The 15,271-nt window shown below is 41.5% G+C and overlaps 1 protein-coding gene across 44 annotated transcripts in view; it reads right to left on the bottom strand.

Annotated features, from left to right (window-relative positions):
• Window positions 1-15,271, bottom strand: part of DPP6 (dipeptidyl peptidase like 6) — a 714,691-nt gene that overhangs the window by 198,373 nt on the left and 501,047 nt on the right. The window lies entirely within an intron of this gene.

Raw genomic sequence — 15,271 nt, 5'->3', positions numbered from 1 at the left:
TGCTATGGACTGTGTGTGTCAGCTTGTCATCACATTCCTCAAGCAACGCTGCACATTCTTTGCAGCTATCCTAAATTAAGAAGACTGTAATCAAGGTCAGGCACCTCTTGTGTCTCGGCTCACTTGACAGTCAAATAAACAGGTGCGACTGATAAGCGCATTATTTGGCAGGGAGATCTCCCCAGGTCCCACTGCACAGTGCTCACATGGCTAAACAAAAGGATAAACACATGTAAGGTACCCACTGCTACAAAGAAAGCCTACCGTGAACAGCCTATCCAAGAGAGAGGGATAGCTCAGTGGTTTGAGCATTGGCCTACTAAACCAGCGTTGTGAGTTCAATCCTTGAGGGGGCCCCTTAGGGATCTGGGGCAAAATCAGTACTTGGTCCTGCTAGTGAAGTTGTGCGGCCTGGACTCAATGACCTTTCAGCATCCCTTCCAGCTCTATGAGATAGGTATATCTCCATAGAGGGGTGAACAGAGCCTCTGACAGAGCAGGAATGGTGGAAGTGGGCTTGGTACATAGCTGTGTTTCTTGAGCTGATGGACAGACAAAGCATTTTGGCACTGAGGATCTTTGCTATTCTCTTCATATTCTGGAAACTGACTTGACTTAATTTGGGACCATATATATTAGTTTCAGTGACATTTATATCTACTTACTAGTGTAGGGCCATATTGTGTCCTATCCTGTGCAGCCAGACAGGGAAGTGAGGGGGCATAAACTCCCCTCCTTTATCCTTACTCCCTGGCACCAGCTACTCATACCTCAGGTAGCAGTAGAGGGCACAGCAGCCCGTGAGGGGCTTTTAGCTCACCTCCCATACACATGGAGAGGGAAGGCAGCGAATGATACTTAACGAGTGTTTGTACTGGGGTTGAAAGAAGGAAGCCTATCCAAGTCCACTCAAACCAGTCTGCTTAAGACTGCACAGCTGAATCCGAACATCGGCAGAAGATTAAGGATGGATCCTAGTTTCTGGCTAGGCAGCGGAAAGGGCCCAACTGAACACTGAGTCAGAGACAAATTAAGGGTTAGATTCTGATCTCATTTACACCAGTTTAAACATGGAGCAACTCCACTGACGTCACTGGAGAGACTCCAGGTTTACACTAGCATTACAGATCAGAGATTGGCTTGGGAGTCTACCAAGCACTGGGAAGAACAGAAGAGTTTTTTGAAGGCAATGGAACAAAAAGGAATGGTCTGTGAAGGGGATGGAGCCTGGGAGGAAGAGGAAGGAGATGTGGAACAGCAGGAAGAGTCTATGCCAGGGGCTAATTTTTATTTATTTTTGTTTTTGTATGGTGGGGCCCACTTAGTCTTAGACAAAACATTCTGGGTTTGTACGACACAGCACTGGAACATTGCAACATCAGCCTAAAACAGCCCTCACTTTGTGAGCCCATTCCCAGAGCATGGACAGTGGAGACGGGTGGCTCCTTCTCGTCACACAACAGGCAGGGGGCTCATGAAGCTATTTGACTAGCCAATTCCAGAAATGCCCAGTTCTCCTCTGCTACCCACACTCTGGGTCTGGTTCCTTGGAGCACAAACACTTCCAGGGTGATGTGGCATCATGAAGTGAAAAAACGTCTGTACCATAGGGTCACTTGGTCCAGGTACATTTTAAGCTTTTGTGGCTAGAACTCAAACCTGTTGCAATAAATCTACATACTGCAGACAACTGACAACATCACTATGCAAATATCACATGCAGAGGATGCTGGGAGAAGAACCCTGGTTCCTCAGCTCCAAAGTCAAATGCCTCTAAACCAGCAAAGCTAAAAGAATAGCCCATTAGCTGACACCCCCAGTTCTAGTATGTAAAGTGCTAACCAGTAAAATGAAGTGTTTTAGCCAGACTAACATGGATAGACTCTAGTACTATAAGATAACAATGCTAGTTAATGTTGTACAAACGGAACTATCTAGAGCATAACTAGCTAGTGCCATGCTCTGTTATTTCATAACGATACTTTTCGTTTTAAAATATTTGTTTTTAAATCTCTTTTTTGGGGGTCTGATCCTGCAGATGCTGTATGAATGAGAGCTCCCACTGGCTTCAGGACTGAGCCCTTTGTGATGCAGCTGAGGTAAAGTGGCTGCTCTTCTTTACAAATGCAGTATGGAATCAATATGACCTACAGGTATTAAATATACAGCCGGCGTGCCAGATCCAGCCCCTCAGGAGAATGTAAATCCAATCTGCCAACTGCTGTTTTACTCTAATACAGAGCAGACCTGTCAAGCAATACAAAAACCTGCTTTTGCTCCTGAGACACCTGTCTTTCACAGCACTGAAGTGGCACCACTGGAAACAGCAATGGCTAGCAGTGACTGAGTGACTTAGAGAAGAAGTATTGTTTAATTTTGTATTGCTAAATAAATAATAGCAGCGTCAAAATATTCTTAGCATTTCCTGCCTACATTTGTGCTTTGTATTGGTCATATTCCAGGTTACTGAGGAGCATCTGCAATCAAGGTACTGAGAACTGATAGTGAAGTGCATCAGCATTTATTGTTGATAACTTTTTAATATATGTTTAAGCATTCACATGGCACTGACTAAACTCCCAAAGCTCTGTCCTGGCATGCAACAGGCTCAGTGTACAACCAGGCATGGATTTCCCAGGTGTAATATCTCTGCCTGTTATACAGTCCTGGACAGGAACTTACAGGATAAGGTATTACAGAACTCTAGCTTAATCTTATTATTCGACCAGGTTATACAATATTCCCAGACACAAAAAAACTACATTAAAATGCAGTTAAGATTCAGAGTGCCTATCAGAAAATTAAGGGTAAAAAACATTACAAGGATATTGTAATTATCCCAAAGCTTAGCTTTACAAACCCAGGAAATTCAGAGTTATGGTCACATGTAAAATAAATACAAACATGTCAAGGTAAGAAATGCACAGTTAAGGCACCCAACCAATCTTCTGCCCTGCAGTGGTGTCATGCACTGAAGACAACATTAAGACGAAGGCATTTTAGCATTTGTAGTCCCACATTAAATTAAAATTATTTTTAAAGATGTTACTTTTTAAATACTTTTTCCTTTCATGATATCATGCAGTTTTTAATTATTTTTAACTAATTAAATGATTTACCTGTAAACATTTCAGAAAATTAATTCTGTCCTCAAAGAGCAAGTTCTGCAAGTTTGAGGAGGACATGTATTTTTCATGAAAAACAAAGTGGTTGAATCCATAGAGTCATAGATGCTAGGACTGGAAGGGACCTTGAGAGGTCGAGTCCAGTCCCCTGCCCTCATGGCAGGACCAAATACTGTCTAGACCATCCCGGATAGACATTTATCTAACCTACTCTTAAATCTCTCTAGAGGTGGAGATTCCACAACCTCCCTAGGCAATTTATTCCAGTGTTGAACCACCCTGACAGTTAGGAACTTTTTCCTAATGTCCAACCTAAACCTCCCTTGCTGCAGTTTAAGCCCATTGCTTCTTGTTCTATCCTTAGAGGCTAAGATGAACGAGTTTTCTCCCTCCTCCTTATGACACCCTTTTAGATACCTGAAAACTGCTATCATGTCCCCTCTCAGTCTTCCCTTTTCCAAACTAAACAAACCCAATTCTTTCAGCCTTCCTTCATAGGTCATGTTCTCTAGACCTTTTATTATCATTCTTGTTGCTCTTCTCTGGACCCTCTCCAATTTCTCCACATCTTTCTTTTGAAATGCGGTGCCCAGAACTGGATACAGTACTCTAGTTGAGGCCTAACCAGCGCAGAGTAGAGCGGAAGAATGACTTCTCGTGTCTTGCTCATAACACACCTGTTAATGCATCCCAGAATCACGTTTGCTTTTTTTGCAACAGCATCACACTGTTGACTCATATTTAGCTTATGGTCCACTATAACCCCTAGATCCCTTTCTGTCATACTCCTTCCTAGACAGTCTCTTCCCATTCTGTATGTGTGAAACTGATTGTTCCTTCCTAAGTGGAGCACTTTGCATTTGTCTTTGTTAAACGTCATCCTGTTTACCTCAGACCATTTTTCCAATTTGTCCACATCATTTTGAATTATGACCCGATCCTCCCTTTACATGCAAACCAGAACTCAACCTTAATTATGGAGTCAACAGTTCTTTTATGACTACATGGTTTCTTACCTAATTCTGTAGGCTAATCCTACTCTGTATGACAGATTCTTATAGCCCTTCTGCTCTAATGAGTTCTTATCAGAACCACACACACTGGGTCAAATTCGTGTCTGGTGTAACTTCACTGACTCCAGTGGAGTTACACTAGGAAAGAATTTAGTCCAATACAATTCTAAAATATTTCCAAGCATACTCAAAAAATAATTTGCATAATTCTTCTCAGAATTTGGCTTCATCCTGTTAAAATCAGATTTGTTATAGTTTAAAAAATCAATGAAGAAAAACCTACACACATGCATTCTTAACAATTATTGCAGCAAAGTTAAATGACCCATAAAGTTCCTTGCAAAAGCCTCAGAACCTTGCAGGATCAAACAGACACATAAACCTATTTAGCTCTAGATCCTATATTGACTGGTCAGTCACAAAACTCCCATTGACTTTGATGGCACAAGACTAAGTGCCGAAGGTACATTACAAGGAGTTAACCCAGCAAATAAAGGTTTCCTATTTAATGAGGTAGCTGTAATGGTGTTGGTACAAAACCAAACATTAACAAAAAATACGTTCACTCGTTTCTTAAAATGGCAGGGAAAACGTTTTGCAAACTAAATGCTGCAGCACTATGCTAGTGCCATGAGAACAAAGACATGCAGCTGAGTAGTAATAGCTTAACTGTGGTTTAATGGAGCAAGCTCCAAATTTGTTTCTGCCATGGATCTTGGGCAAGCCATATTCCCCCCGTCTGTCTTTCGGTTTCCCCACCTGTAAAACTGGGATAATGATACTGACTTCCTTTGTGAAGCAGTTTAAGGTCTACGAATAGGACGACATAAGAGCTAGGTAGTAATATTTGCTGCCAAAGCAGAGGCCCCCAGATCTGCACTGGGGTTGGCTAGTGCAGACCTTCAATGGGACTCTGCACAGGTGCAGGGCTCCAGGTAAGGAGATTTCAGTGCAAGATCAAGGCCTGAATGTAATGCAGGAAGCCCTCCCAAACTTAGATTTATATAATTCTTTCACTTTTAATACTCCTACTGACTAGAGCTGGGCGAATAATTCACAGTCACATAATATCACAGTCAATTCATGTCACTTTTTTCTTTCACCAACTGTCCCTGAATAGCTTGCAATTTTCTGGAGTGTATTTATAATGCAAAATTATTCACCCAAGGTGATATCCCCTCTGTGCAGGGAGCCAGCACTAGGTTTATATACCACCTAGGCTTCCAGTGGGACTTAAGGGCTACTCACAGAATAACAAGAAATATTCACAGAAATAACTCAGAGTGAAATTCACATCCTGCACAGAGAGGGAGCATAAGGTCTATGCACCACTGAAGTCCTACTGGAGGCACAGATGGGACTTAAGTGGTGTATAGTATGTTGGGGACAGCATAGTGGCTAAGGTCCACCTCTCTGCCCTTAGGGGGAATGACACTGGGACCAAGGACATCTCCCTGTCTCAGACGCGAAATTTCACTTTGGATTATTTCTGTGAATGTTTCTTGGCTTGTTCATATGCAGCTCCCTTAGATGTATTTCAAGATGTGGAGAATAGGATTAGGCCTTCGCTGAGACTCAAGCAGGAAGGACACGGCTTGGTAAAGAATTAAAATGCTAACTGAAACACCAATATCTAGATGCAGTGTCAGAGGCGGAATACAGGAAATGAGCGACAAAAACATGCATCCAACCAAGTGAGTATTCACCCACGAAAGCTCATGCTCCAAAACATCTATTAGTCTATAAGGTGCCACAGGACTCTTTGCTGCTTTGACAAAAACAAACTGTCAGAAAAGAAAAGAAAAACAAAACAAAACTGTTTGCTAATTTGTGTTTTATCCTCTAAGTGAAAGGCCTACACACTAATTTCTGCCAACATGGAAATGAGTAAGATATAGAGTAACCATCGTCCTCATCTATGGTCTGTTTTTTTAAGTCTTTGCTCCAGTATAAAAGTACTTTTTTATATATAAAAATGGCAGGAGTGAATGATATGCAGGGGGAAGAAAATCTGGGAAGATTAACACTGGCTTTGAAATCTTCTATAAAGTTAATGTGCTCAGTGACATCTCAGAGACACCGAGAATGGAATTCGGAACAGGAGAGAGAAGATCCTAGAGCATGGGCACTCTGCACCTCTTGTGTGTCATGCTTGTGACACAGTGGTGTGTCTTCCTTGAGGAACATGGATGATTGCTGGGGCACGGTGAATGGGACTAAGAGGGAAGCAGCATTCACCACGGTTATGCTGCTGGTGTACTGAGACCATTGCCTATCATGCTGACCAATATGTCTCATAGTTTCCCCATACGCCTCCACCAGTGTGCATCCATCTGTTATTGCTTGTCTCTTAGACTAAAAGTGGACAGAGACTGTCATTTTGTGCTGTGTTCGTACAGCATCTAGCACAAATAATAATAATACTCCCTGCGTGAATTATCCCCCATAGCAGCAGTACCAGACTAGATAAGCAGGGGTTCTTCCACTTTAAACACATTAGGGCTGAGAATTCAGGCTCCACTCTGTTGTAGCACATTTTTATATGAGAAAACCCTTTGATTTGCTCCCCTTTCCAGGAGAGGGCCCTTTGTGATGAGAGAATGGGAGAAGAAAATAGAAAGAGATCCTATTTCCAAAACTGGGACATTAGCTGCTCAAGGAGGAGCATTAATTACTGGTTTTAACACAATCTCTGATCAAGAGAGATTTCTGCAGGCAGCTACTGAGATTAAAGAGACTTGTTCAAGGTAAACACAGAGCAACACATTTCCTGGAATTGGTCACATAACTCAAGCAAAAGGAGAGCATTTGTGTCATTAAGACTGGAGTTTCTGAGCACCTGAATTTAACTGAGGGTTCTTTATGCAGCCAAATTTGGTGTTCTAGAGAAGGGCATTAAATATATTTTTTTGGATTTCAGTTATGTGGGGAGGGGAGGATGGTGGGAATCAGAAAAAATAGGTTTTAAACTATTATAGGCAGGGCCTCTCTGTTCCTATGGGTATGTCTACACTTCAGCTGGCAGCATGCCTTGAGCTAGTGCATTAATAATAGCAATGTGGATGTTGTGGAAGAGGTGGTGGTACGGGTAGTCACCTGAGCTTGGATCAGGGGGTCAGGCAGGCTTAAACTCAGGCGACTAGTCTGTGTCACCACTCAAGCAGCAGCATCCACGCTGCTATTTTTAACATGCTAGCTTGAGTGGAGCTAGCATGAGTGTGTCTACCCGGACTGGATGGCTTGCTTCCAGCTGCAGTGTAGAAATAGCCTCTGTATCTGTGCAGTGCCAAGGAAAACGAATGAATTTCACTTCACAACTCTCAAACTTTGCCTTTCTAATGCCTTTTCCCTGGGCTCATCTTTCCTATTTTGAGCTCCAGTCTCAAAGTCTTCCTGTCGACCAAATTTTTAAACAAACCCAATCACTTCTACATACCAATTTTCAGGCCCAGGTGACAAGTATGTATTTTACAGGCATGGGGGGAGGCAAAATTGGACTTAACATAGAAACTCAGTTTCAACTATGAAGCCTTCACCACTACCACCCTGCCATAATAGAAGGGATATAATTTTCTATTAAGTTATATAGGCTTTTAGAGTAATTTCTATAAAACTGTATTTATTTCATCCCTATTACAGTCTACAAGACTCTATAAACGTTTTCCTCTACTCTCTTCTCAGACAAATATATAGAAAAGTATATTTCCAATCAGTTCTTTGTTGAATACCCCTTTGCCATCAACCATTTGGAGGAACATGCACAGTTAGTTCATTTCTCTTTTATTTTTTAAATCACAATCACCTTTGAGGTGTCTGGTAATTTTTGTAAGGGCAGTAATCTCTTTGTGTCTGTTTCATTTAGGGTTTTTTAAAATATATTTGAGTTAAGGAAAACCAGAATGAAAAATGGTTTTATATTGCCCAAACAAAGCGAGGCATAGCTTTATATCACATATTTTTATCATTATTCTTTTTTAATTCCCCCTTTTCTGTTTGAAGTAAATCTAATTTGCTAACCAAAATATTTACAGAGAGAGATTGCTGATTGCTGATATTGATATACGGCACCTCTCTGTACTCTTGCATGACAGGCTAATTATTCCTGACTTCCTGATATTGCTTTCTTGTTCCCCAGCACTGCGGTTTTGATTTTACTGATGTGTATCTGTAACTGTGAATAAATGGGTAAGAGAATTTGTTGGCCTCTGCTATGTGAACAATATTGCCCTGCTTCCACTGAAAAACTTACTGCTAAATTTTGCCCTTAGTTATGTGTGTGCAAACCTGCTGAAGAGAATCTTCCCAAATCACAGGGCTTATTCTTTGTCCCTGGCTCAGTTTTCTTTGACCTTTTGGAGAAGGGGCCAGACAGAATCTAACCCTTAGTTTATAAAGTGAAAGAGTTTAATGCTTTAAGAAATTACATGTTCCTATGTAACTGTTGCAGTCAATATATGTTTGTAATGCTGTTAATTTCACGCATCCAGTCAATGACACAAACAGTGCATTTCCTAAAATGGAGATGGCAGTCAGAAACTGAGCTATGATACATCTGTACCTAAAACATTCTTACTCACAATTATAGGCTGGTAAGCCTATCTTTAGAACCAGGAAACTAGTTGAAAATATAGTGAAGAACAGAATAACCAGACTCATAGATGAACAAAATATGTGGGGGAGCAATCAACACTGCTTTTGTAAAGGCAAATCATGCCTCACCAATCTATTAGAATTCTTTGCAGGTGTCAATAAGCATGTGGCCAAAGGTGATCTAGATAATGTATTTGGACTTTCAGAAATCCTTTGAAAGGCTCTTAAGTAAAATAAGCAGCTATGGGATAAGGAGGAAGGCACTGTCATGGATCAGTAACTGGTTAAAAGATAGGAAACAAAGGGTAGGAATGAATGCTCAGTTTTCGAAATGGAGAGAAGATCAACAGTGAGGTTCGTCACAGATCTGTACTGGGACCTGTGCTGTTCAACATATTCAGAAATGATGTGGAAAAGGAGGTATGTAGTGAGGTGGCAAAGTTTCCAGATGATACTAAATTACTCAAGATAGGGTTAGATGATACTAAATTACTCAAGCTGGCTGTGAAGAGATACAAAGGGGTCTCACAAAACTGAGTGAGTGGGTAACAAAATGGCAGATGAAATTAAATTTTGATAAATCAAAGTAATGCACACTGGAAAAAATAATCCCCATTATGCATACAAAATAATGGGGTCTAAATTAGCTGTTACTACTCAAGAAAGAGATCTTGGAGTCATTGTGGAGAGTTCTCTGAAAACATCCACTCAATGTGCAGCAACAGTCAAAAAAGCTAACAGACTTTTAGGAACCATTGGGAAAGGGATAGATAGTAAGACAGAAAATATCATAATACCACTGTATAAATCCATGGTATGCCCACATCTTGAATACTGCATGGAGTTCTGGTTGCTCCATCCCCCTAAAAAATATACTAGAATTGGAAAAGGTACAGAGAAGGGCAACAAAAATTATTAGGGGTATGGAACAGTATGAGTAGAGATTAAAAATATGAGTAGAGATTAAAAAGACTGAGACTGTTTGGCTTGGAAAAGAGACAAAGGGGAGATATTATAGAGGTATATAAAATCATAATTTGTGTAGAGAAAGTGAATAAGGAAGTGTTATTTACCCCTTCACATAACACAAGAACCATTAGTCACTCAATGAAATTAATAGGCAGCAGGTTTCAAACGAACGTAAGGAAGTACTACTTCACAAAATGCACAGTCAAAATCCGTGGAACTCATTGCCAAGGGATGTTGTGAAGGCCAAAAGCATAACTGGGTTAAAAAAAGAATTAGATACATTCATGGAGGATAGGTCCATCAATGGCTATTAGCCAAGATGGTCATGGCTACAATCCCATGCTCTGGGTGTCCCAAAACCTCTGACTGCCAGAAGCTGGGACTGGACAAGACAGGATGAATCACTTAATAATTGCCCTGTTCTGTTCATTCCCTCTGAAGCATCTGGTACTGGCCATAGTAATCAGAGAGGATGCTGGGCTAGATGAACCATTGTCTGACCCAGTATGGCCATTCTCATGTTGCTATGTTCATACGGGGAGTGTGTATTCATATCCTTATTCCGCCTATTGTAAATTTCACATACTACTGAAAATCAAATGAGTCATATGGAGCTACACAGCTAAATGAATGAGGTTTTAGCGTGGTTTGTACATCCAGCGCCATGACAGGGTTAGGAGTGGAGGTGCACCATTTCAGCAACCAGGGCCATAGGGAAACTATCTATGCAGGGCTAAGGCATGAGTCTGGAAGCCCACTACGCTATGGATCCTACATATCCTTCAGAAGTTATTTATTATATGCAATGCAGTAGTGGCTAAGGGCCCCATTGTGCAGGATACTGTACAAAACACAGAACCAAAAGATGGTCCATGCCCTGAAGAACCTATGATCTAAGTAAAGGAGCAGCATGCGCTCCCCCCAGCAAATGCCTCCAGCTACAAGACAGTCCCATTCTAACATGCTATGGGAGTGCGGCATGCTTTGGCCACCCTTCAATCTTTTCACTTAGGGAGCACAAACATTTTCTCTTTGATTGTCCCTGCATAGGGGCACATAGAGGCTAAAGAAAGCCCCCCTGCCTCCTTTCAAAGCCTCCCTACCTCCATCCATAGTGTAACACTGTTGCAAAAAATGAGAATATAATTCTGGGACATATGAGCAGGAGTGTTGTAAGCAAGGCACGCAAAGTAATTCTTCCACTCTACTCCACACTGATTAGGCTTCAACTGGAGTATTGTGTCCAGTTCTGGTCACCACATTTCAGGAAAGATGTGAACAAACTGGAGAAAGTCCAGAGGAGAGCAACACAAATGATTAAAGGTCTAGAGAACATAATCTATGAGGGAAGATTGAAAAAAGTGGGTTTGTTTAGCCTGGAGAAGAGAGGACTGAGGGGGGACATGATAACAGTTTTCAGTATATAAAAGGTTGTTATAAGGAGGAGGATGAAAAATTGTTCTCCTTAACTGCTGAGGATGGGACAAGAAGCAATGGGCTTAAATTGCAGTAAGGGCGGTTTAGGTTGGACATTAGGAAAAACTTCCCAACTGTCAGGGTGGTTAAACACTGGAACAAATTGCCTAGGGAGGTTGTGGGATCTCCATCATTAGAGGTTTTTTCTAACAGGTTTGACAAACACCTGTCAGGAATTATCATTACTTAGTCCTGCATTGAATGCAGGGACTGGATTGGCTGACATTTTGTGGTTCCATCCAGTCCTACATTTCTATGATTCCCTTCTCTTTTTTCACCCATGTTGCAACAGCCAGAATCTTGCCATTAGTGTTTTGAAAAGCACTATTTTAGCAACCAGTAGAAATGGATGAGAGAGCCAAAGGAAGGCTGCTGTCTATTAAATGTCACCTGGAATTCCTCCCAGTGAGCAGCTTTAGCCACTTATCATGTACTTGTTTTATTAAAAGAAAACAGCTTATATTTGGGATTCATAGTTTCCCTCACATTTTTGCAACAAGTTATATTTCCACTCCCTGGGGGCATGTTTTGAAAATGACAGGTTCTAAATTTAATCTGGATTTTTTTCAGCAGAACCTAAGGAAGTTAGGCACCCAACTCCTATTGAATTACAATGGGATTTGAGTGCTTAACCTCCTGGGGCACCGTTGAAAATCCCCACCTTCTTGTTTAAAGCAAGACATGCTCCATAATCAATCTGAAGAGAACATTGAGGGACACATTTTCTTTGTCAGGAATTGGAGTGAGTTCCTCCTGATGGTGCTCAGGCATAGTAAATTACATGGTGCACTTGTGCACTTTTCTTCTTGTTTATAATTAATAAAGCTAGTTCAAAACCAGCTCTGAATGCTTGTTGCTCCAATCACTCCGCAGCTTCTCCTTCAGAAGAACTTATAGATGTCCAACCTGCCTCCAGTTCTGCTCCCACGATCCTGTGCTGGTGGCCAAATGAAAGTTTCCAATTTAAATGTGACAAGAATGGGAGTGACCAACAGGAGGCAGATAACGGGAAGGAACAAGGGTTACCGCAATTTGATAGTGGGGTTACTCAGCTGAAATCCGTACATCTTAGGATGGCTCAAGTTAAATATTTTAATGTTATAAATATATGAGTGACTGAAGGAAGGCAGAGAAAAGGCAGTGAGCATTCTTGACTGAATATTCTTTGCTGTAGAACTTGCAAAATATGACATTTGGAAAGCTGTTATTTGTACAAAATTTGAGGACAGCTGTAAAAATACGGCCCGAAAGGCAACATCAGTCCCTCAAGACTTGTGTATTTGTGTTCTCTCCCTTGCACCATAACATAAATCAAGCTTTAATTAGCCTGAACCAATTAATGTATGCTACCAATGCAGTAAAGTAAAACTCCATATGCTGTTATGTCTGACAGAAATATTGGTATTCATGTATGGACAGTGATTAATTTGTAGTAGCTGTAACATCTGTCACTTCCTCTGATTACTCCTCATGCCCCACTGGCAATACAGCATACTTAATTCAATGTGACTGGGAAGCACTGGTTTTCTGCACAAGTTGAACACTTCCATTTTGGCAGTTTGGAAAGGTGATTGAAAGCATGCGGTTGCTTTTCAAATTCACTTTGTTGGATGCTTTTTAAAATCACCATTGCCTATTTTGTTCATGCTGTGCACCCAGCATTGCAAAAAGGGGATCAGGGAATTTATTCATTGTGATTTTGAGATTAGAAAAAGCAGAGAGTATTTTGTAACACATTTGTAAATAGATCAGATTCATCATTTTAAAAATATTAAGCAACATACTTTTAAACTAGTATCTTAACAATTGGCTGGCCTATAGGATTCTCAAATAATAGCTACTTCCACAGCTATTGAATCTAAAATAAACTATCACACGCAAAATTAACCTCATTTGTGTTTCCAGTGCTCTCTTGTTAATACAATAGTTTAGTGCGTTCAAGACTCAGCTTTTGTTATGTAAATGGAGTTGGAGTGTTTCTGTTCATTCCTATCACTATAAATAGGGTACAAAATAACATGATTAAACAAAAAGATGTGACTTTATTGCTCTTGGGAAATGAAGTATTATGAATAAAAAAAGGCATAAGGTGGTTAAAGTACTAGTGGGTCTAAGAAATGAAAGCCAACATTTTCAAACTTGGGTGCCTAAATTAGGCATCTAAATGAAAGTGCCCCGATTTTCAGAAGAGCTGAACACTTGCAGCCAGTTCTCAGCAACTATAAGACTTGTGTCCCAGTTAGGACTTTTGTCCCAAGATGGACAATCAAAAATACACAAAATCAATGGCCTCTTTTGAAAATTTTGGCTCCATCTTCTCTTTGCCTCAGTTTCCACATCTGTAAAATAGAGACTAATGACTACCTTTTGCAAAGTGCTTTGTGGTCAATGGATGAAAAACACGACATAAGACCTATGTATAGTTACGGATTCTAAAAGAAGTGACTGAAGTTGCTATATCCATGGAAGGGATCCAACGCTGATTAGAAAACTTGATTCATTGTTACAGACAGAAAATGTGGATTGGCGCCTGGGCCCACGGGGTTTTCATGAAATTGCTGAGAGTCTGATGGCAACAAACCAAAGAATGGCGGTGGGGGGGTGGAAATCACTGATTATTGTCCTTCACTGAGACAGGAAAAGAGAACTACTATTGCCTGAGATGCGTGCACACCTGTTCCTGGACATAATCCTCGCAAAACAATTCAGCTGATGAAAAGTTTGACATTCTCAAGGCTGAATCTTCATAGGTAGGAGTAAAGCTGCAGTCATTTATCCAGCTAATGTGTGAGTAATTATGGTAGGTAACAAGTACGCATTTTTTCACATTTAGTGGTGCTAAAATGTTCTGGATATGAAAATGGCAATAATCTGAGAAAAGATTGTTTAGAGGCAGAACTTGCTAAATGCTCTTTTTTTTGCCTGAGTTTTAGCAATTAGCATTCGCTGAGAGTCAACATTCCTCTTAATTTTTGCAGTTGCCAAGTACACAAGGGATCTAGTCTCCATAAGCAAGTATCAAAACCTCCATTTTCACACCCATATAAAATAAAAGGGAATAATTATCGCTACAGACTAGGTCCCAGTATGCAACTGAACTGGTTAAATCTATTTCAATTTGCATTCAATATCATGGCTACAGTATTACTAGTGATAGCTGTGATAGCATCTAATTTTCAGAGTCATATTTATCATAGTAACAGTCCTTAACTAACTCAAAGGGACATTCTGAAGATTTATTAATATTTATGCACATTAGTTAGGGCAGTGGGAAGATCTGACAGGTCTGTATGGGAAGAGTGAGATGTTCCCGCCCTCCATTAATCTTGGGTCACATCTTGGATAAGTGTGAGGAACCTGCTAGGCCTCCCTCCTAGGGTTATGACAAAGTCTTTATCGGCAGACAACGCAGAAGAACACATTGGTGTCAACAGAGAGAACGGCAATGAAGGACATGCCTTGTGATGGCAATATAAGGGCAACCTCCATTATATATGCAGCAAGGGCACCAGAACCTTTGTAGAAGTGTGGGGGAGTCCATGACCTCCTGGCCCCCCTGGTTCTGGCACCATTAGTGGGAGTGGGAAAAGGAGCAGCCTGTACTAGGAGGAGCTGGGGTTTGCTGGAATGGAGCCCCCGCACCGTAGGAATTCACCTTGCTGAGAGAGGAAGGGTCTGAGCCACCACCACAGGAAGGTGAGGAAAGCCCCTCTCCGGGGGTGTGGAGGGCAGAGTCTGTCCATGGTCTGGGTCTAGCCAATGCATGGCAGGGCTAGGGGAGGGAGTGAGGGCAAGGTCCCATCTTCAAGATGGAGATGGTGGGGAGGGTGCATGGGTTACACCGTGCCCATGGGCGGAACAGGATGGGGGAGGAGAAGGGGAAGAAGACGACCCCCACAGCATGTAGTAGTGAGTGGGGCTGAGTTTTCTTCCCCTACCCACAGCAGCCTGCTCCCTTCTTCCCTCCATTCACCTTCTTCCTGCTGGAGCCTCTGACTGTGGCTGCCTTGTTGTAGATGTGGCAGTGCAGCACCATGCTGCCCAAATCCACCACCACCGTGTACGTAGCGGGGGGCGGCAGCGGCGCTCGCCAGCCCT

Source organism: Mauremys reevesii, linkage group 2 (assembly GCF_016161935.1).
Source record: "Mauremys reevesii isolate NIE-2019 linkage group 2, ASM1616193v1, whole genome shotgun sequence".
In the NCBI taxonomy this organism is placed as follows: domain Eukaryota; kingdom Metazoa; phylum Chordata; order Testudines; family Geoemydidae; genus Mauremys; species Mauremys reevesii.
This window is presented reverse-complemented; position numbering and strand designations above follow the sequence as displayed.